This window comes from Gopherus flavomarginatus, chromosome 2 (genome assembly GCF_025201925.1).
Source record: "Gopherus flavomarginatus isolate rGopFla2 chromosome 2, rGopFla2.mat.asm, whole genome shotgun sequence".
Lineage (NCBI taxonomy): Eukaryota > Metazoa > Chordata > Testudines > Testudinidae > Gopherus > Gopherus flavomarginatus.
The window spans coordinates 108,388,747-108,412,672 of NC_066618.1; positions in this window are offsets into that span (position 1 = coordinate 108,388,747).

Consider the following 23,926-nt stretch of genomic DNA (forward strand, 5'->3'; position numbering starts at 1 on the left):
TAAACAAACTGGCCCGGCCCGCCAGAGGCTTTCCCTACACAAGCTGCATCCCAAATTTGGGAAACACTGTGTTAGTATATTATTCTCAAACCTCCCCAGGAAAGGGGTTGAAGGAGCTTGTGGGAATATTTTGGGGAAACAGGGACTCCAAGTAGCCCTTTTTCCTGAATTTTTGTCTAAATCACTTGGTGGTGGCAACAATACCGTCCAAGGACAAGGAAAGGATTTGTGCCTTGGGGAAATTTTAACCTAAGCTGGTAGAAATAAGCTTAGGGGGTCTTCATGCTGGTCCCCACATCTGTACCCTACAGTTCAGAGTAAGGAGGAAACCTTAACAGAGCTAAAAGTTAGACATAGCAATTCAGAGAGTCACAAAGCCTAAGTCCTCCTCTGGATCTGGGGCAGATAGCCTATTTTAGGTTTAGATATAACACTTACTTCCATGGTATCTAAAGAATACCTAGAATTAAAGAGCACAGACAGCATTTTTGGAGGATCACCAATATAGCACAGTAACTTAGCCACATCCCCCAGCTAAATCCTTTTAAATGTTCTCATTTCAATCTCTAATTTTGTTTCCCATATTTTGATTCAATTATAGAAATAGTTTTGTAAACATTTATGAAATCCATACTGAACACTAATATAGATAGCCAGATTAAATGTGATATTAAACTAAGAGCAATGAAGTAGGTTAAGAAGATAGTCAACATGGAGGCATGTGATCTGCCACCAAGATGAAATAAGACATCATCTGAAATGTAACAAAACCAATGGATAGTAGTGAAAAAAAAAAACAGAAGTCAAAATAAGTTAAATGCCTGAATCTCTTAAAATCAATTGGAGTTTTGCCATTGGCTTCAGGGGCCTGCATTTCATCCAATATCTCTGCAATCCTCCTTAGACAACTAAATGAAACTGTATACTGATTTCAAAATCAACAAACAGCTGTAGAACACAGACCAGTAGCATTTCAATCATCTTAGACAACAGATACTCATTTCCAGCTGCTGGCAAACAATCCCTTACTTAGAGGACATAGCAGAAGATATTTAAACAGCAACCATTGTCTCTAATGACCTCTTCCTGACCAAAGCTCAGAATCAATATTCCAATATACTTCTCTTTTTGAATATTATCTCCCCTTTGCTTCTATGGCTCTGTCCTCCCCTCTGGTTTTCCTCTTACCTTTCTAATCACAACTTTGACGTGTCCTTCTGAGGACTTTCCTCCTTCCCCTTCAGCTTTCTGTCTTTGGTCATTCCAAGGCACTGCCTTTAGTCCCCTTCTTTTCTCCCTCTACATCTTATTTCTGAGTAATTTTCTCCACAGATGCAAATTCAATTACTGACTCAATGTGCTCTGTGCTGAAATATAACAGATCTACCTGTAGACCAGACCTGTTTTCTTTTGTCCAAACTAAAATCTCTGACTATTTCTCTGACATCTTATCATAGATATCTAGCCACTAGCTCAAGCTAAACATGACTAAAACAGAGCTCCTAATCTTCCCTTCCTGCTACCTCTTTTCTCGATCACTGTGGAGAACACCACTGTCCTGCCTGTCACTCAGGCTCATAACCTGGGTATCGTCTTCAACTAGGTCTTCACATTCAGGTTATATTTACTCTTGCAGATTTTTTCTCCATAATATCCCTAAGACATGGCCTTTCCTATCCATCCATGCAGCTAAAACTCTTTTCCAGGCTCGCATCCATTTGTGTTTCAATTTACTGCAAAATCCTCCTCCCTGGCCTTGACAAATGGAATTTTGCCCTACTTATATCATTTCAGAATACTACTGCCTGTTGTTTTGACCAAATCATCCCTCCCTTTCCATCCTTCCAGTGGCTCTTCCTGCTCTTTTATATCAGACATAAACTACTTATCATCACTTTCATGGTCCTTCCCAGCTTAACCCCACGCTCCATATCATTGTGACGTCAGCTCCCACCTCCAATCAGCTCATGGTGCCAGCCTCCATTGCTCAGTTGTAAAATGTTCAAACAAGCACCTTTATGCTTTCTTTTATGCTGCTCCTCATGCTTGTGAGGAGCAAACTGTAAACATCTGCAAAGGGACCTCATTACCTTCCTTCATCTCTCTCCTCTTAAAACTCTCCTTTGCTATGATACTTACAAACAACTTGGAAAAGGTAAAGCCACTGATGCCACTACCTATCATGCTAAACAATGCTCTCCCACTGTTTCTTTGTACTCCTCCAGTCTGTCTGTAGCCATCTGTTATCTCTTGTCTCTTATTTAGAAGGTAAGCTTTTGGAGACAGGGACTGTCCTTTGTTTTTTGTAAAACACCTAGTACAATGGGATCCTAGTTCATGAGTAGGGATCCTTCGTGCAATAGGAATACAAATAATACTATTCACTTTGCCCTTGGTAGAGGACTGCACATAATGCTGGACTCTGATCATGTAATTGATAATGCAGAGATGCAGAAATCAACCCTTAGCGTGTATGGGAACATGGTTAAATGTAGAAGATTTCATGTAATTAATTTTTCAGTTACCAGACTAATTGCCTACTTTTTTCCCAGGGGGAGTTCCTTGGGAAGCAACATGAAGAAGAATCTATTTAGACAAGAAATCTGTAGCTACAGAGATCAAACAATTCTTTGACATTATTTATGTATTACGGGCATTAAGCACATAATAAAATGTAAGAGAGTTTTCCTCTTTGGAAGGTGCATTTTGCCATAATTCAGGTAACACATTTAGATACACTTGAGTTTAATAAATCCAATAAATGTTGGGTGGGACAAATATTGATTGAGAGAGTAGCTATATATTAATGCATGAAAGCATATTCTTTGTGGCTTTCTCAGTCTTTGCAGATGAGAAAGGACACTAACTCTTGCATTCTAGCATATTTTGTCAACAATCTTAATAACTGTGTTTGAAGGGGCAGACGGAGTGGCAAAGTGACTCAGGAGCCAGTGTGCTACCTCATGACTATCAGTGACATTGCAGGATTTCATTCTCTGTAATCTTGCTAACCAGGTCCACTAATGGTCCCCTTTTGCCTTGTGACTCAGCAGTCAGGCCAAGTCCATTTTGGTCTCTCTCCTTTCAGAGTAAACCAGAGTTTTCATCAGTACTCTCAGACCCTCACACCAGGTTGATGATATTGATCCAGACCCAATAGTCCTTCTGACACCTTGCAGCTGGTGAGTCTATAGGGGAACCCAATCCCTCCCTTTACCCTGGGTTCCAGCCCAGGGACCCTTGTGGAAAGTTGTTAAGGTCTGTCTGGTCAGACCTCTTGCTTTTTCCCTGGCTGCCTTCCTGCAATGTGTCCTCCTCCTCAGGGTGCTTCTCAGAAGGGGTCTGCCTAGGATCCAATTCCTAGTCACAGTGCTCAAAGTAATAAAGGAAAAGAAATTAAATTAAGTGTGGCACCAGCTTCTCTGTCCTACCCAGGTCATCTACCCATGTTGTGACATTGCACTCTATATGATTTTATGAAAATATGCTAATATAACTGGAATATGCTTCATGCAAAAGGTCTCTTGTAAGATATCATCACAGAGCTTATAATCTACTGAGTGTGATCATCCTATTTGTATAAATGTACCACTCTTGTATCTGAAACTAGAAACATGAAATATAACTCTGAGGTCCTATTGTAATTATGCAAAGTGTGGGCCATTAATGGTGGTTTGGAATCTTGATGACTCCCATTAACCAGGACAATTGAGCACTCTCCCAGCACTGCACTTACTCCACCTCCCCATAGGGATTAGCTTGCGGCACTAGGAGCCATGCTCCCAGCGCTGGGGCATTGTTTACACTGGCGCTTTGCAGCGCTGTAATTTGCTGCACTCAGAAGTGTGTTTTTTCATACCCCTGAGCAAGACAGTTGCAGCGCTGTAAAGTGCCAGTGTAGCCAAGGCCTTACAGTGACATATGATCATCTCACCTGAACTGGAATCCATCTTTAATCTGGTGCTTTTCCACTGGGGGGGGGGACCCAGAGGGACAAAGGATTCCCACCTTATGCAAAAGATATATAAAGGGGTGGAACAGAACAAAGAGGAGCAGCCATCATGAGGAATCCCCTAGCTGGAACAAGCATGTTCCAGGGGAAAGGATTGTGTCCAGACTAGGAAGGTGTCCAATTTGTGAAAGAAACGTATTGAAACATCTCTGAGTGAGATCTTATTTGTACTCAGTTTCTTACTGTATTAGACATAGATTTGCATGTTTTATTTTATTTTGCCTGGTAATCCACTTTGTTCTGTCTGTTACTACTTGGAACCACTTAAATACTACTTTCTCTATTTAATAAAATCACTTTTTACTTATTAATTAGCCCAGAGTATGTATTAATACCTGGGGAGGGGGCAAACAACTGTGCATATCTCTCTATCAGTGTTATAGAGGGTGAACAATTTATGAGTTTACCCTGTATAAACTTTATACAGGGTAAAATGGATTTATTTGGGTTTAGACCCCATTGGGAGTTGGGCATCTGAGTGTTAAAGACAAGAACACTTCTGTAAGCTGCTTTCAGTTAAGCCTACAGCTGTTAGGGGATGTGGTTCAGACGTGGGTCTGGGTTTGCAGCAGGCTAGCAGGTCTGGCTCAAACCAGGCAGGGCATTGAAGTCCTAAGCTGACCGGGCAGGAAAGCAGGGGCAGAAGTAGTCTTGGCACATCAGCTGGCTGCTCCCAAGGGGGTTTCTGTGATCCAGCCCATCACACTTGTATCCTACCACTCTGTCTTAACAGGCAACCTAATGTAGTTTGGCAGTCTGCTGTACTCCTCCCTAGGAGCGGAGGATGAGAACTCTGACCACCTCCTCAGGCTGGTGCTCTTCTGAACTGAGCTTTTCCCTTTTTAAGGCTCCTCCTTCAAGATTGGCATGCCTTGTACGTGCAGTGGGATGAATCTGCCTGGGCCCAAAGCTACTCTTTAACCCCTTCTTTGCCTTGTGCAGGGTTTGTACATTTCACCATTTCCCTTCCCCCAAAGATGGGATCTGTGGTACCAGTAGCCAAATCCATGTGCTCTGCTTCCCAAGAGAAGAAATCAGCATTCTGGTGTCTGTCCCACTCAAGGTGTACCTGAAAGTTTTATACGGTTGGAGTGACAAGTTCTATCTCATTATATGCTGGTTGGGGTCCCTCATTGTGTTCAGCCATCATATATGGGAATAGTCAGTTATCAGGGAAAAGGGGTTTCCTAACGGATCATGTCAGGACTTCCATGGTCTGCTTTACTGCTAAGACCTCTCAGTTTCCGACTGATAGTAAAGAACAGGGTGTTCCTCCGGGTCAAATTCCTGTAACAGTGTTGCCTCAAGCGCCACATTGGGGGTTTCGGTTGAAGAACAAATGGCTTTGGGAAGTCTGGACTAAAATTTCCAGAGACAGACAGTCTTTTAGTGTACTAAAGGGCATATGGGCTACTGAACTCTTTGGGGACTGCTATATTTCACAAGGCCCATGGGGAGAGATTCAATGGCTGTGAATCCTGGCACAAATGATCAGTAGTATCCTGACAGACCTAGGAATGAGTGTACCTGCCTTTTTTTTGAGGATTTGGACAAGATGTCAAGGCTTGTACCTTATTGATGAGAGGTCGGAGATGGCCTCCTCCTACCACGTCCATGGTATATTACCTCCTGTTGCGCTATATTACACTTGACCAGATTGGTTGTCAAACCAACACCTGCTGAGGACTGAAGGACAGCTGTGATGTACTTCAGATGGTCCTCCCAATGGCTCCTATATATGAATATGTTATCCCAGGAGGCTGTTGAATACAGTCTGCGATGTCAAATTGCCTGGTCAATAAGTCTCTGAAAAGTCACTACCGCTACCCTATGTAGGATAAACTACTTCATGCAGAACTGGTAGAGCCCATAGGGATTATAAGAGTCTTTTCACTGGACTCTGTTGTTAATGATATTTGCCAGTTTTCTTTAATGAGGTTGAGAGTGGAAATGTACCAGATGACCAGCAGTCACTCCATCAGCTCATCCATCCTTGCAGGAGATAGGCATCAGATTTAGAGATGACATTCACCTTGTGCAAGTGAATGCAAAAACATGTTATGCCATCTGGCTAGGCATGAGCATTATGGGGTTCCTCCCCTCACTGTGATTCTTCCAGTAGCCTCATGTCTGACTTGGCTCAATGCTCTTCTCTGATCAACTACATTTTCCTGGGGAGCAGTCATAGCATTTCTCAGACAGTGTATCTCTTGAACGTACAGCCTTGGTGTCATTTTAATAAGATGGTAGGCTACCAGGGTTTTCCCTGGCAAGGCCAAGAACACAGGGTAAAGGATTCCACTAGCTGCTGTATTTGAACTTTCTATTCTGGTTGAATCTCATTCTGTAGATTAAGGTCTGAGCACCAGGGGGCCTAATTCTAGTTCATTAGGATGGGGGTGATGAGCAGCCCCTTTTGGGTTTTCCAGTGTTTGATTAAGTTAATGGAGATCTCCTAGAACTGGAAGAGACCTTGAAAGGTCATCAGGTTCAGCCCCCTGCCTCCACTAGCAGGACCAGGTCCTGATTTTTGCCCCAGATCCCTAGGTGGCCCCCTCAAGTATTGAACTCACAACCCTGGGTTTAGCAAGCCAATGCTCAAACCACTGAGCTATAATTGGGTTCCTGTGATAGATTTGTATTCCTTTTCTCCTTCCTGGCTGGCAGATATTGTAACCCACTGGCCCCACCCACTTTACCATTCTAAAGGGCCATTGCCACTTGGCCAGGAGTTTTGGATTCAGAGATCAGTAGTAATAGTGGCACCCATTCCCCTGGCTGGAATACCCTCAAACAGGCTCCTTGATTGAGGCATGATCCTGGACTTGTTAAGCCATCACTAAGTTTTTTCTCTGACAAACATTCTCACCATTTTGAGTCTTTTTTCCAGAGTTTAAACATGTATTAATCATGTTATCTGCCCTCTGGCCCAGGACATCCCAGGTCTCTCACAGGAGATCTAAGATCTCCTGAGGCTGCCTGCTATCCTGAAGCACCAATGGGAAAAACCCAGTGGAGACCTGTGGTACTATGCATGTGGCAAATAGAAGAGGGAGCAACAACTGCTGGGTACCTGATGCCTCAATTTGTTTAAGGCTGCCTCTCCAAGACTGGCATGGCTCACAGGTGTTGCAGGGATGTCTGGGCCCAACGCTGCTCCTTAACCCTTTCTTGCTTGGTGTGGGGTTTGTACACCTTGTCAGAATGTATAAACATTTCCTGATTAATCTCTCACCTTTCTCACTGATTAATGTACTAGTTACTCCTGTCTTACACATAACAAAATTCTTTATTGTTGTTTTAAACTCCAAATGAGAAAATATTCCCTATTTTCAGAGAAACAAACCAAAAATTTTCAATTCTGTCTTTATGGAGCTAGATTTAGTTGATGTCTGGAAGTTAGAAATCCAATTATGAAAGACTTTATTTTTCATTCCAAAGTTCATAGACTCATATACTTTAAGCCCAGAAGGGACCATCATGATCATCTAGTCTGACCTTCTGCACATCACAGGACACTTAACCTTGCTCATCCACTCCTGTAACAGACCCACAACCTCTGGCTGAGTTACTGAAGTCCTCAAATCATGATTTAAAGACGTCAAGTTACAGATAATCCACCATTTACTCTATTTTAAACCTGCAAGTTACCCATGCCCCATGCTGCAGAGAAAGGTGAAAAAACACTATTGTCTCTGCCAAACTAACCTGAGTAAAAAAAAATTCCTGATCCCAGGAAGCGGCGTGGGCCCAAGGATGTGCTGGCTGCCGCTTCCTGCAGCCCCCATTGGCCTGGAAAGGCGAACTGCGGCCAGTGGGAGCTGCGATTGGCCAAACCTGCGGACACTGCAGATAAACAAACCGTTCTGGCCCACCAGCAGATTTCCCTGATGGGCCGCATGCCAAAGGTTGCCAATCCCTGCACTAGAGGAATGAAAGTTGCATGCATGTTGCAAACTAAAAGAACCTTTTTAGCAGAACAATGTTCTTCCAAAAGAAACTACTATCTGCTTACTGTTGCTTCCAAAGAAACAAAAGCTCAAGCTGAAGAAATTCAGTTCAATTTAATTCTATCACATCTGTAGCACAGTTATCTCATATGCTCAATATATTGTTTTTAAATTTGGATATATAGACAGCCATATGCTTTCAAAATTTTCCAGCCACCTAATATCCTACCCATTTTACCTGAAACTGCAATGGAAGAAAACAAAAGAACAACTGATACATATGAACACAACTCCCATTTTAAGTGAATCTGCTGCCTCTCTCTCTCCCTCTCAGCTCCAGAGCTACCCCCTGGAGTTTCCTTCCTTTTTTCTCACTCTCCCCCTCCCTGCTAGGAAAAAGATTTAAAGTGGCCATGCTCTCTAAACCCCAAAGGGCTTACACTGAAAATCAGGTGGTTGAGGCTCCTAAGACAGAAAAGGAGATATTAATTAATCTCTCTGACTGGACATGCTGTATCTAGGCAGCTGTAATTCACAGTGTTTGTAACTAGTTACATTTCACAGAAGGTCAAAGCAACACTCCCACATGGCAAAGCATTGAAACAGCATATTGCTTTCCTTTTAATCTTTTCAAACGGATTTATGGTGAAGACACTTGTCCCCCAGGAGATCAAGAAACATGCTATTCTAGGATATTCTATCATATCTGATACGACAGATTTTCAACTGTTAGTACAAGTCCCCCTATGCTACATCTGCTTGATTGTAATACTAACAGTACTTCCAAAAATGTAAGCAACAATTAATGACTTCACAACTTTATTTCTGTTCCTTTCTTATGCTGTTACTTCAGCCACCTGCTAATAGCTGATCTATTCCTGGGCACCTTAAAAGCCTGTGGGAAGCAATAATAACATAGGTGTGAGAAGTAGGGGTGCGGGGAATGCTGCAGCACTCCCAGGTTTTGTGCCTGGCATCCCTGGCTGCTGGTCCCATGCCACTGAGCCCACGGTCCTGGCCTCCAGCCCCGCTGCTGCCCGGGGGCTCCGCTGCCAGCCCCAGGTCCACTTGGCTGCCGGCCCCGGGGTCCCATGCGGCTGTTGGCCCCGTGCCCAGGGGCTCCGCTACCAGCCCCAGGGTCCTGGCCACCAGCCCCGCATGCAGGGTCCCGGTTGCTGGCTCCACGCCTCAGGCTCTGCACCCGCTCCTAGCTGTGGTACCAGCCTTTGTCACCTTACCTCTGTCTGCAGCCTCCTCTCCCAGAGCCATGGCCCTGCTCCTGGCCCCAGCTCTAGGGAGCGGAAAGGGGCATGAACAGTATCAGGGGGTACAGTTCAGCACTTCCACTCCAAAAACTGTTCCAGTGCCACTGAATGAGAATTGAGAGTTGTTAGCACTTTGCAAAAAGGGCTTAATTCTGTTAGGTCAGAGCATCTTCAATTTCAACTGACATCCATGGGAGGTGATGGCATTCATTGCATCCCCAGTAATACTACATAACTTGCATGTTCGGGCACCTCCCACAATTAAGTCCTAATAGAGGAGTCAAACTCCCTCCTCTTCAGAAAATTTTGCAGAGAGAAGGTACAAATGGAGTCTTAAAATTTCCTTTCAGTCAGGGAATTTCACTGCTACTACATTCAAAATTACCCTTTCAGACATGTCCCTACAATTCCAACTACAGTTTATTTGAAATTGGTGTACAAAATAATGAGTTTTGGCTAAAACAAAACTGATAAAGGGTATAACATGGTAAGTAAGGAAGTCTTTTGTACTGCACAACCAAAATTTCACTTTCATCAACATGACAGAAAAAATAGATGTTAAGAACAGTAACATTTTATCTTGTAATCCATGGTATGCTACAGAAATTGCACAGGGCTTGAGAGTAAGCAGCACTGACATTTGTCAAATTGTCAATTTTGTGTGAATTCACTGGGCTCTGTACAGTATTACGGAGCACAGCTGACAGGTTCAGAGTTACAGATTTTAATTTCATGAAACAACTCTTACAGAATATTTTTTAAAGAACCCTTTCAAAGTGTCTGACAGATACAGTTGCAGGTTTTCCTTTTCTTATATCAAAAAGAAATAGTGAGAAAACAGACAGATGTAAATCTGTAAAAGCAACAACAAACGAATTGTGTTAAACACATTATCTTCAAACCATCCAGCTTGAGATAAGGTAAGGATAACTCTTTACTCTTATTTTATTTTTTGTTTTGTCTTATTCCTGATATGTTCAAATGAATTAAGACTCCAGTAAGGGTGTAAATCCAAAGAAATTTTCTATTGCTATTTGTTTAATCCATACTAAATTATATCAGAAGGCCATGGACTGAGATTTGTTTTAGATATTTTACAATCTTTATATAAGGTAGTGACACTCTACACCCCAGGTACCCTGTACCCCCCATATTCCTCATCTATATATAATTGTGATATTGCATATGAAGCATGCCATGTGAGGTATCAGGGGAAAGGTTATGATCTGCTGAAAGCCGTTGTTCCATCTAAATATGTGTACTATTAATGCATATAAAATTATAAGAATTTTGCTGCATAGTTTTCACTAAAATATGCTGTGAGTTTGGGAAGCGTCAAGATACTAGCTTTCCAGAGACAATGACAAGGGAGGTAACCAGTGCCGAGGTGCATGCTGAAGAAACATCACCAGCCATTGTCCAGCAGAAGAGTTACAATTCAATGACTCACTAGAGACAAAATGGGTATTGCTTCACTCAGCAATGCCCACTAGACATGCCTGGACTTGTGTTCTCCAAGAACATGGACTAAGGTGTCATAAACAGATAGCTAAGGGTTAATGTTCTTTTACCTGTAAAGAGTTAACACAGGGAACCTGAAACACCTGACCAGAGGACCAATCAGGAAACAAGACTTTTTCAAATGTGGGTGGAGGGAAGTTTTGGGTGTAAGTTCTTTGTTCTTTGTCTTGGATCTGACCCTCTCAGCTCTGAGAGTGATTTTTCTATCTCCTGGCTTTCTAATCTTCTGTTTCCAAGTTGTAAGTACAAGGATAGTAAGACAATAGGTTTATATTGTTTTTCTGTATTTACATGTGTGTAGTTGCTGGAGTGTTTTGAATTGTATTCTTTTTGGATAAGGCTGTTTATTCATTTTTTCCCTTTAAGCAATTGACCCTGTATATTGTCATCTTATTACAGAGACCATATTATGTCCTTTTTCACTCTTTTTATATAAAGCTTTCTTTTTAAGACCTATTGGAGTTTTTCTTTAGTGGGGACTCCAGGGAATTGAGTCTGCAGCTCACCAGGGAATTGGTGGGAGGAAGAAGTCAGGGGGAAAATCTCTTTGTGTTAGATTTACTAAGCCTGACTTTGCATACCCTCTGGGTGAGGGGGGAAGAAAGATTAGCTCTCTCGGTACTTGTGTTTCCAGGACTGGAAACAGGGAGGGTAGAATCCCTTTGTTTAGATTCACGGAGCTTGCTTCTGTATATCTCTCCAGGAACCCAGGGAGGGAACACCTGGAGGGGAGGAGGGGGAAGGGAAATGGTTTATTCCCCTTTGTTGTGAGACTCAAGGAATCTGAGTCTTGGGCTCCCCCAGGGAAGGTTTTGGGGAGACCACAGTGAGCTAGGCACTGTATAATTCTTAGCTGGTGGCAGCGATACAGGGTCCAAGCTGGTACCTAAGCTTGGAGGTTTTCATGCTAACACCCATATTTTGGACACTAAGGTCCAGATCTGGGAAGAAATGTTATGACATAAGGATATAAAACAGAGCACAGCTCCCCATGCTTGGCTGTCTCCTACTCCCACCTATGCTACAAGCAACAAGGACACTGAGAAGAATGACGACTCTAACAGAGAGGATTAACCCAGATTTCAAGGGTGAGGTCTGTGTACTATGAACTGCAATATCCTTGGAGTGGGGTGAGAAATGTTGCCCAGTCTAATAGGGTTGAGAGTGTAGACTGCGTGCTTATATTTCATTTTATTTTGGTAACTAACTCTGACTTATTGCCTATCACCTATAATCACTTGCAATCCTTCTTTTGTAGTCAATGAATTTGTTTAACTATTTATCTTTACCAGTGAATTTGCCTTAAGTGTTTGGTAAATCTGCTCAGGTTTACAAAGGCTGGTGTATGTCCACTTTCCATTGATGAAGTGGTGAACCAATTAATAAATCTGTATTGCTTGTCTTGAGCAGTGCAAGATGGTATATTCCTGAGGTACAATGCTGGAAACTGGGGGGGATTTGGCTGATTCATGAGTGGCTCTGGGAGCATTCATGCAATCTAGCTGGGTGTGGGGCTCCACATGAGGTTGTGCTGAGTGATAACAGTGTCTGGAGGGTTTTGCTGCTTGTCTACTAGAAAAGCATTGTGAGAGGCAGCCCAGGTGGGAGAGATAAGGGGGCACAGCAGTCCCACAGTCCCAGGCTGCAGCCCAGGTGTCCTGTCACAAAGGCCAAACTGATACTATTGATGCTTTTGTAAATCCACTGAATTCAGTGGAGATACTCTAGATTCTCACTGGGGCATTTAAGAGCAGATGGTGGCTATTAATTAGGTTTTAGGTTTATCTATTTCTTTACTGATCCTGAACATCTCTGGCAGAAGTGGAGGAAGAGACAATATAAGAGTGGCTGTTAACATCAAATCTTTCTTGTCCTATATTAAAGGAACTGTAACATGAAATTGCAAGTGCAATAACAAGGATTTTAATGAATCTCTAAATTCGAGGGTCATACCCTGTGTCTGGAGAATTGCTAATATAGTTCTTATATTTAAGAAAGGGGAAAAATATGATCCAGGAAATTAAAGGCCTGTTAGTTTGACCTTACTTTGAACAAATTTTGATAGAGAAAGTAGATGTGAATGATAATTGGGATAAAATACAAACATGGTTTTACAAAAGGTAGATTGTGCAAGACCAACCGTATCTGCTTGAGAAGGTAACTGAATTTTTTAGAAAAAGGAAATGCAGTAGATTTGATCTACCTAGAATTTAGTAAGGCACTTGATACAGTTTCCCATGGGAAATTATTAAATTGGTGAAAATGGGGATTAATATGAGAATTGAAAGGTGGAGAAGGAACTGGTTAAAGGGAGACTACAACAGGTCACACTGAAAGATGAACTGTCAGGTTGGAGGGAGGTTGCTAGTGAAGTTCCTCAGGGTTTGGTCTTGGGACCAATGTTATTTAATTTTTTTTATTACTGACCTTAGAAAAAAAGTGTGTGTGCACTAATAAAGTTTGTGAATGACACAAAGTTGGGAGGTCTTTCAAATATGGAGGAAGACGAGTATCATACAAGATGATCTGGATGACCTTGTAAACTGGAGTAATAGAAATGAGATGAAATTTAATAGTGCAGAGTGCAAAGTCATGCATTTAGGGACTAACAACCAGATTTTTTGCTATTAGCTGGGACATATCAGTTGGAAGTGACAAAGAAGAAGAAAGACCTGGTTGATCACAAAATGACTGTGAGCCACCAATGGCTATAAACTGGCCATCAACAAGGTTAGGCTTGAAATTAGATGAAGGTTTCTAACCATCAGAGGAGTGAAGTTCAGAACAGCCTTCCAAGGGGAGCAGTGGGGGCAAAAAATGTAACGGGCTTCAAGACTAAGCTTAGTAATTTTATGGACGGGATGGTATGATGAGACTGCTTACAATGGCCTGTAGCTGATCTGTGACTGCTAGCAGCAAATATTTCCAAGGGCTAGTGAATGGACACTAAATTGGGAGGGCTCTGAGTTCCTACAGAGAATTCTTTCCCAGGTGTCTAGCTGGTGGGTCTTGTCCATATGCTCAGGGTCTAACTGATCAGCATATTTATGATGAGGAAGGAATTTTCCCTCAGGTCAGATTGGCAGTGACCCTCAGGTTTTTTCACCTTCCTCTGCAGGATGGGGCATGAGTCACTTTCCAGTTTAAAATAGTGTAAATGGTGGATTTTCTGTAGTTTGAAGTCTTTAAATGTGAGGACTTCAGTAACTCAGCCAGAGGTTAGGAGTCTATCATAAGAGTGGGTGGGTGAGGTTCTGTGGCCTGCAATGTTTAGCAGGTCAGACTAGATGATTATGACAATCCCTTCTGACCTTACAGTCTATTGGTCTATGAAACCTTTGCTGTATGCAGATAAGCTCTGTTTCATTCTGTTAGTAGCACAGCCACTGAGGGGGAAATAGCTCCTTATGCAAGTTGTATCATTTCAAAGAACTGTTTAAAACACTACACTGGGGGCAAGGTGAAGTATAGCCATGAGACAAGATGGATGCATTGTTCACAAACTCTTTCACTTTTCTTGGAGAAAACAGCTTCTTATCTTGCATTTCATAATGTGAATATGTTTTACTTGTAGCTAGTAACATATTGGGGGGAATCATCGTACACTCTGTAACAAAAAAATGAAGATCAAATTCAAATTTTTCATTCCTTTTCCAGACCAATTCCTTATCACTTCTTTTTTTCACTCTCCCTACACCCTTGAACAATTTGCAACACACACATTCCCTCCAGTAAGTGGAGATAATAATAGCTAACTCATAGTAGCAGTATGAGGCTACATTTGTTCATATTTATAAAGCAGTTCTACATCCTTGTACAGAATGAGTTACATAAGTACAAATTACTGTTATGGCAGTTGTTATGATGTTGGCAAATGGTCTTCCATGTTCTTTTTCTGCGTGTGTGAGTAAATGTTCAATCTTGGGAAGATATGCTATGTTGTTACTTTTTGGTTACACAAGGTTCTTGTAGAGGCAGTTTCTAGAAATGAGGCTATGTGAGAAGCATAACTGTTTGCTCTCTGCCCTTGCCTCTGACTGGAGCAAATTCTTGAGGCAGAGTTGCTCCCTGGGAATTGGGTATTAGTGTTTGGCTGAGATCCTGAGAGAAGGGATTGCTCTGTGTGGTGTTTCTCTACCTCTTTTCCATGGCTGGTGTATATTGTTAAATAAGAAAGTTATATTTAGAATATACACAGTCTCTGTCAGTGATTTTTCCTCCACTGGGAAACTGACCTGCAAGTTCTCAGGTGTTTGCTACCACTCAGCAGAAGGGCAACGTTGGTGCGAGAATGATAACCTGGTATCAGGACCACGGGCAATAGTATTATTTATTTTGTTACTGTACATTATCACAAGACACTATTAGATGATACAAGCTTGTTTGATTTAGGAAAAACATACACACACTTTGGAAGAACAGTTATTCTTCTATAAAAACAATATTATAGTAGATGTAAAGAAAAGGAATCAGAAGGGGTTAATGTTTTATGACATCATTGAGCAAACATTTAAGGATAGCATCATACCTATGCAAATTTTTTGTGGCTAGCCCTCTGTGTATCTATACAATGTTAATCGAACACACAGGACTGTGTATGTGCTGTCTTCACCATTCCCTACTCCTTGACTATGCAGACAATGGAACCCCAAGGAATTAGCCAACCAAGTTCCACTGAAATTCAATGAGAGTTGAGTGCCTAACTCCCAGACACTCCTTTGAAAAATCTAATCCAGGTATAATTCTGCATTATTGAATACAGAAGCATATCTTCCACAAGTATAGATTTCCTTTACTTGTGGATCTACAACTAACTGGTTTCATGGCACAATGTGAAAGCTCTGCTTCAGCACAATTCTCTCATGCTTATGCTTTTGTAACTGCTACTTCTGATAACCTGAAAACAGTTTGCATTATTACACAACTTATAAGTTATAAGCTAAAGGTCATGCTTCAGATCTTCACATGCCAAGATGGAAAATATATATATATAATGCCTCTTTAAGTGAAGAGGTCACTGACAATTGCAGTTTTTTGGCACTGAACTCCTGAAGGAAGAATCTTAGAGACGTGACAGTGGTTCTGATCTATTTTTAAGCAAGATGTTGAATAATATCCTGCCCTGGGAAACAGTATATTGTACAAGGGATACAGAGACATTCAAATGTAGAGAGAGAGAGAGAGAGAGAGAGAGAGAGAGAGAGAGAGATTTCCTCTGCATTGGCCACAGTTAAAATACTAAAAAACAAAACAGAAGAGAAAAAAATAAAGACTTTTGTGCCAAATGCTGTACTGTACATGAACGCCACTTTAGAGGAATAGTTCTGTTTTCAAAGTTCACCTTTCCTAGTTGTCTTTTTTCATCATTATTGGCCAGCATTTCAGAAGAATTCAGGGCTAGATTTTTCAAGAGAACTCAGTTTCCAGCTAGGCACCAAACTAAGAGGCCTAAATGAGAGCTGAGCTCCTTTGAAAATCTGGCCATATGTTTGCTCACATCACACTGCCTTGGATGCCCCCTCCCCTCAAAAGATAGTAATAAATCTTTGCCACAGCTCTAGTTGCCTTAGAGCTCACAATATGGTATACAGTTGTGAAATTCTCTTTGAAGCCTGTAGGTTATTGGGAAGTATAATTTAATTAACTTCTTAACACTTAATGTTTTTAATCTTCTTGTTTTTACCATTTAATTTCCCCCCCTTTAAAGATGTATGCATTCTCATTATAGTGAGACTAATTCACTGTATTCCTATTACCAAAGAATGCTGGATGTGCATGACTGATGGATGCATAGAGACAAGATTGCATATTTACAAAGGCATTAAAGCTGAAGCAGCCTGTACTGCACTTAATACTTTTCCTTACCAGTGAGTTAATAATGTGTGTTATGAAACACAAGGCAATCCTTTCTTCAGTGCTGACACTGATAAATAAGGTTTTCAGTTGTTTCAGTCATTTCCTCATTTGCATTCTAATCCTTAGGGGCGAAACAATTAAAATTATTGCCAGCCTTTCCTTCTGACATTATTGGCTCATTGTTTGCCATTGCCATTTGGTCAGACTGGAACTAGCGGGAGGAACAGCCTAAATCAAAATGTTGCCAGATTTAAAGAGAAATAATGCACACTGGATGTGAGTTGTTCAGTGCTTACATTTTCATGGCCTCTTGCAAAATAATATTTCCACATTGCCATTCGTATAAATAACACAGTTGCTGGAAGTGAGCCATGATTTTTTTTTTTTAAACAAAACTAAAGCCAGTCTTCATGTTCATAAAGCTGGAGAATACAAGGCCTGCTCCTGGGAGGCTTCTCAACTTGCATTGATTGCAGTGAGAAGAGAAACCAATCAGCAGTTGGAAGAGGGTGCTCAGTCAGGATCGGGTGTTAAATCCTTTTATCCATTTAATATTATGATTTTTAACACATGCATAGGAACTCACATATGCTCTCTGAGGGTGTACCTAACTGCTGCAACTAGGAGTGCACTTTCCAGAGTGGGTAAACAGCCATGTGCTAGCTCTGCTGGAGACAGTATGCTAAAAACAGCAATGAGGCCAGGGATAGCATCACAGTGGCTCAGGCTAACGGCCCCAGTACATACCCAGAGGATCTAGGCAGGTTTGTACTCAGGTGGCTAGCCTGAGATGCCACTCATGCTAGCCCCCAGCTATGCTGCTTTTTTTAGCATGCTAGATAGAGCAGACCTAGTATGTGTCCATCTACTCAAGATGTGAAGTACACTCGCAACTGTGCTACTAGCTAGGCAGGTGTAGCACAGGTAGCACCTGGTACAAACACTCCTGAATCCCATGAATATGTACTGAGCATGGTTAAGCTGTGCTGCTGCTGCCCATGTGACCATGCCTACACCAATATTTATACTTGTAGTAGCTCTCATTGAGTGTAATCTGTAATGCAGACATAGCCATAGTCTGTCTCAGACTTATGCTAGTGCAGGGGTCAGCAACCTATGGCACATGAGCCAATTTTTAATGGCACGCTGGAGCCTGCTGGGACTCCAGCGTGCCATTAAAAATCCTGCCCAGTCTCGCAGGGAGCAGAAGCATAGCTGATTGCATGGGGTGGGCAAATGGCTCCACTCAGGACCGGCACTAGGGTTTTGAGCGCCCTAGGTGGACGGCAATTTTGCCGCCCCACTCGCTGGTCCCGTGGCTCTGATGGAGCTGCCGCAGTGGTGTTTGCGGGCGGTCCACCGGAGCCACGCGAGCAGCCGACCATCCACAGGCACGACTGCGGCAGCTCCACCGGAGCCGCTAACCAACGGACCCTCCGCAGGCACCACTGCGGCAGCTCCACGGGGGCTGCGGGCTGCCGCGACGGCGCCCTGACCCAGGGGACGCCCTGGGCTGCGGGCTGCCGCCGGCAGCTCAGACTCCCTCTCTGTACCAGCAGCAGCGGCTGCTCAACCATTTAAAAAAATTGGGGGTGCTTTTTGGTGCCCCCAAATCTCGGCGCCCTAGGCAACCGCCTAGTCCGCCTAAATGGTTGCACCGGCCCTGGCTCCACTCTCCCAGCACGGCAAGCCGTGGGGTCCATGCTCCTGGGCCGAGCGCAGCAAGCTGCCGGCCCCTCCCCCCCCGCCTTCTCCCTCCCCTGGAGCCCTGCTGCCGCCGCGCGCAGCGCTCTGAGGGCCGGGGCTGTGCTCTCCCGCGGGGCAGCGTGTCTGGCTCTGCGTGGAGCCTCAAGGTAAAGGGCCCAGGGCTCAGGGGATTGGATAAGGGGTGCGGGCAGTTAGGGGACAGGGAGCAGGGTGGGTTGGATGAGGGGGTTGGGATCCCAGGAGGGGGCCTAGAGGCAGGGGGGTTGGATGGGGCATGGGAGTCCTGGGGTTTGTGAGGGGGCAGAGGGTGAATAGAGGTCAGGGCAGTCAGGGGACTGGGAGCAAGGAGGGTCCTGGGGGGGCAGTTAGGGTGGGGGGTTCTCTGAAGGGAGTGGTCAGGAGACAAGGAGTTGCGGGGGGGGTTGTATGAGTTGGGAGTTCTGGGGGTCCTGTCAGGGGGCGGGCAGCGGTTGGATAGGCATGGGAGTCCCGGGGGTCTGGCTGGGGACGGGGGTGTGGATAAGGGTCAGGGCAGTCAGGGGACAGGTAAGAGGTAGAGTCCAGTCTGGGAACAAGGAACAGGGAGGCTTAGATAGGGGGTGGGGTCCCAGGAGGGGGTAGTCAGGGGACAAAGAGCAGCGAGGTTGAGAGTTTTTAGTGGGGCAGTCACCCAGCACTCTCCCCTGAGCCCTGACCCCCGACCCCCCCCCCCCACAGCCTCTGCCCTGAGCCCCGCATCCCACCTAGGCCCCTGCCCTGAGCCCTGTACTTTCCTCATACATACCCAGCCCTCTGCTTGACTCCTTCATCCCCCCCACCCGCAACCGTAGCCCTGACTCTGACAACCCCACCCATACCCAGCTCCCCCTCTGCCCTGACACCTACACCCCCTCACATACTCAGCCCTGACTCCAGCCCTCTGGCCCCAGCCCTCTGGGTCCTGGCTGCCAGCCTCACACAGCCCGCTGCTGGTCTGGGGTTCTGGCTGACGGACCCTTGCCAGCCGGGGTCCCAGCTGCAGGCTCCGCCCAGCCCACTGCCGGCCTAGGTGAACAGAACCCCAGACCAGCAGCGGGCTGAGCGGGCCGGCAGCGTAAGATCAACATTTTAATTTCATTTTAAATGAAGCTTCTTAAACATTTTGAAAACCCTGTTTATTTTACAATACACCACTAGTTTAGTTATATAATATATAGACTTATATAGAGAGAGACCTTCTAAAAAATGTTAGAATGTATTACCGGCACCCAAAATCTTAAATTAGAGTGAATAAATGAATTCTTGGCACACCGCTTCTGAAAGGTTGCCGACACCTGTATTAGGTGCTATACAAACACAGAACAAAAAACACAGTCCCTGCTCCTTACATTTACTTGTGGAGTAAGGTATTGCTCATCGTGAATATATCCGGCAGAGATGGGGAGGGGACAGGATGATGATGCAATGTCACCAGTTCTCAACTTATCATGAGTTTTAGATAATGTACTACTTAAAGCCTCAGCTCCTGGAATCAACTGACTGTGAAAGAATCTCAGTATTCATTAAAAAAAAAATCTCCACCACCAACTTAAGTTTCTAGATCTCCTGATTGTGGAGAAAAGCTGGAAAATGTAATCCCTAAAGGCTCAAAAAACTAGATGGCAAATAAAAAAAGAAAATAATTTCCAGATTTTGAATCCACTCATGACTTTTGAGGGCCTGACTCATGATGTTTGAATGCTCAACATTATCAATACTGGGTGAGAAGAATAAACATTCCACATCAGAGTGACTGCAACCCTTTTAATTTAATTTTTTTTGCAAAGTTAATGTTAATTGTTTTAAATTAATGAAATACTAGTTGATAAAACAGCATGAAGTAGGATTTGAGTAGGAACTGAAGGGGAGAAATGGAGAACATTGAACTATTTTAAGAATAAAGAACAAATTACTTTCATTTTGCTCTCAAGATTAAGGCTGGACTCCCTTATAGTGTAAACAGGTCAGGAAACTCTTCCACTCCTGTGCACTTCCTTGCTGCCTTGCAATCTCACTTCACTCCTTTCCACCTACTAAGCATCTTTTCTTTTCATTACTGCTTTTATCAGGTCAATAAAAAATGAGCTCACAGTCTCAGCAGTAGCGTTTCTGTATACAATTATAGTTTTAGACACCCACTTCCTATACCATTCAAATCCCTTAAAATGCACTGACATAACAACTAGTTTATGTTATGTTAAACTGAGTTCTCAGACATGTTAGATATAAAGGTAAAACTGCAGATGTAGTACACATAACACTATTTGAGGAAGTTGTTTCACTGTAGCTCTAGAACACCTGCAGATCAACCCTGTCCAATAGTAAGAGCCGATGGAAAAGGGCAAGGTATCTGTGTAATAAATCTCAGAAGGGAAATAGGATAATACAGTGAAGGGAGCAGGGCAGTTGGGAGAAATTTGAGGGAGTGGTGTTGCAATCTGGCACACAGGACAGGAGCTACTTCAGCCAGGACTGGGGGTTTTGCAGGTATATTGAGGCCAGCATGAGCATCCATAGGGCAAGGACATGTTTCTGAGGATCTCTAGGTAACTATCACAGCCACACCACTACCCAACAGCTCTGAGAGGCTAGTGATCAATGGGCTGTGAACCTTATGGGGTGAAGCACCACTGAATATCCCACCCACAGAGACCCTGACTGGAAGAGCCCACTGTGACTGGCCCGAGAATGCTATTTAAGGCTTTACAGGAAACACCTGGAGGCTGCCTATGCAACAAGGTAGGTCCCGGACTTGTTGCTGAGACAGACCCTACCCGAGTCCTGCTTCCTCACCTGGTTCTTTGTTCTTGGTCCCTATTTCCTCACCTTGTTCCAGCCCTTTGACAACCTTGCTCCTTCCTCAGTCCCAGCCTGGCTCCTGTCTTCCCTACTCCAGATAACCTGGTTCTAACTCTCAGCTCTGATTTCTGGCTCTGACTATGGTTCTGACTCTCTGTTCAATTTCCTGATACCTGTTCTGAGCACTTGACCTGGCTGCCAATGCTCAATTCGTGACAGACAGTCCAGTGAAACCTGGGATTGTTGGAAGGTCTGGTGGTGACTAAGAACCAACATAGAATGGGTGCCCATTGTGCTAGTCACTCTACAAACAGTAGTAGGAAAAGGTCCCTGCCCCTAAGAGTTTATACTCAAAATAAATAAAATGGACCCAGGGTGGGGGAAGGGCTATAACACACAAGTAGAGTAAACAATTGGATGGTGGCAAATGGTGTGATGTTACATCCCCTATTCTTCATGGAAATATGGTTACGATATAAATATAGCATGACTAAGATATTCTTTATGCAAGATGGCTCATATAAGGTATAAATGGAAGGGTTATGATTTACTGAATGTGTTTATCGAATTTGTATGTATGTGTCATTTTTGTATCTGAAGCTGGGATTGACCATGTCTCTGTATTTTAAATGTGCTACGTTGGATGAGGCCAAACAGTGTTAGTGGCTTACTGAAGAAATGCACACAAGCATAAGGATTACCCCAGGTACTGTGTGCAGTAGAAACATCTCAGAGATAGCTCTACACAATGGGAACTGTTTGACCCAGCTCACAGCAAAAAAAAAACAACAACCTTTCCAGCGAGTGTGTGTGTGAGATATAAAAGGGGGACAATGACAACATGAGGGGTCCTCACTTTCCCTACAACACCATACCTGAAAACACCTGAGGAGCAAAGACTGAACTGTGAGAATTGATGATCCCAGGCTAAGATCTTTAGCCTGTGTAAGAAAACCTGGTAAAGCCAAGGCAACTTTTGCCTTAAGAATCTGCCAGCCTGTTCATCAATCAGGGTGAGAATTTGTTAATTTGTATCCTACCTATCTAGTGTGCTATGCTCAGTCTGCGGCTTTTTTTAATTTACTAAGATAATATGCTTTGTTCTGTTTGCTATCCCCTGAACCTCTTAAAATCCACCTTTCGTAGTCAATAAACATATTTCTTGTTTATAATATAATCCAGTTTATCCAATTCTTAATTGGGGGATGAGGGGTGGGGAGAGGCTGCACATACCTTCCTCCACATTGAGAAAGGAGTTGGATTTCATAATATACCTTTGGGTCTGCACTCCAAGGGAGGTGGACACCTGAGTGCTGGGGAAAGTCCCTTAAGCTAAGGCTTCTCTGGGTATGGCTACACTTGAAATTTCAAAGCGCTGCCACTTTGAAGTGTGAGTGTAGTCAGAGCGCCAGCGCTGGGAGAGAGCTCTCCCAGCGCTGCACGTAAACCACATCCCTTACGGGTGTAGCTTGCAGCGCTGGGAGCCGCGCTCCCAGCACTGCAGCACTGATTACACTGAGGCTTTATAGCGCTGTATCCTGCAGCGCTCAGGGGGGTGTTTTTTCACACCCTTGAGCGCGAAAGTTGCAGGGCTGTAAAGTGCCAGTGTAGCCATGGCCAGAGTCTGAACTGATTTCAGTGTCTGTTTCATTCTGCAGTTGGGTGTGGCCCTGCCTGTGTGTTTGCTGGAGGAGACTTAATAGCCTAGTTCAGCAAGAGAGGTAAAAAGGGTGCCCAGGCTGCCATAACAGGCGGGCTCAATAATATCCCAGTACATCAGGTGGCATCCTAAGAGGTCCAGCCCATCACAGACAGTATGTTAATTCCATGTTTTGTTTTGTTTTTCATTTTGGGTGGGTTTAGTGAGGATGGGATCAGCTCAATGGGAGAAAAAGAGAAGAGGGTTGAGGAGAACAGAGTAGGGGATAAGAAGGAGGAGATGGTGTGTAATGAAGCTGAGGTGAAATGATGGTAGGGGCAGAGGAGAAGGTTGTGGACTGGAACAGACAGTTAATCAGCCCAGGGCAGAGAAACTCAGATAACTTTCTATAGCTTTGACTGGAATAGGTTAAAAGGTTAAAAAAAGTGCTCTCTTTTGGCTGCTTCTGGTGCCTACTGGCTCGAGGCTCTGGCTGGCTCTTCTCTGCCATTTTATGCCAAGGATACATGCTGGGGGAAAGAGGATCAGGATTTGCCCCTTAGGTCAAATTCATCTTGGCACCATAAAGAAAAGCAGCAGTACTGGTAAATAGACAACACTTTCACTTGCAGTAGCTCTAATGTGAATGTTATAGTTGAAATACTTGTTGCATCTTTTACTCTAAATCTGTGAGGCAGATGCAGAGGTAATTTGGCAGTGGGTAGAGAGTCTGTTGAGTATTTGCCTGATCAAAATTTGCAAATAATCAAAAGACTTAAAGAAAAACACAGTCAAGGAGTACAACATAGCATTCTTCTTCAATTTCCCCTCATTAACTACTTCAATTTTAGGCATTCTGAACAATTCCTGATCTCATGTCAAAACGTGTCCATGTTCACATCCAAAGTGAACTCCTTCACAGCCTACACAATACTTAACTAGATTAATTGCTCACTTTGTGTGAGTCAAGAACCTTTTCCAATTGCTACAATAAAACTGTTTGGTTTATTTTTACCCTAAATATGTTGAAGCAAAACACATTTTCTTTGATTTTCGCTGTAAGTGCCTTTGGGCTGGAGATGCCATAGTCTTATATCTGTCTTATAGTAAAATAATTTACAGAAATGTTTAATATATTTACATAAACCTTTTTTTCATG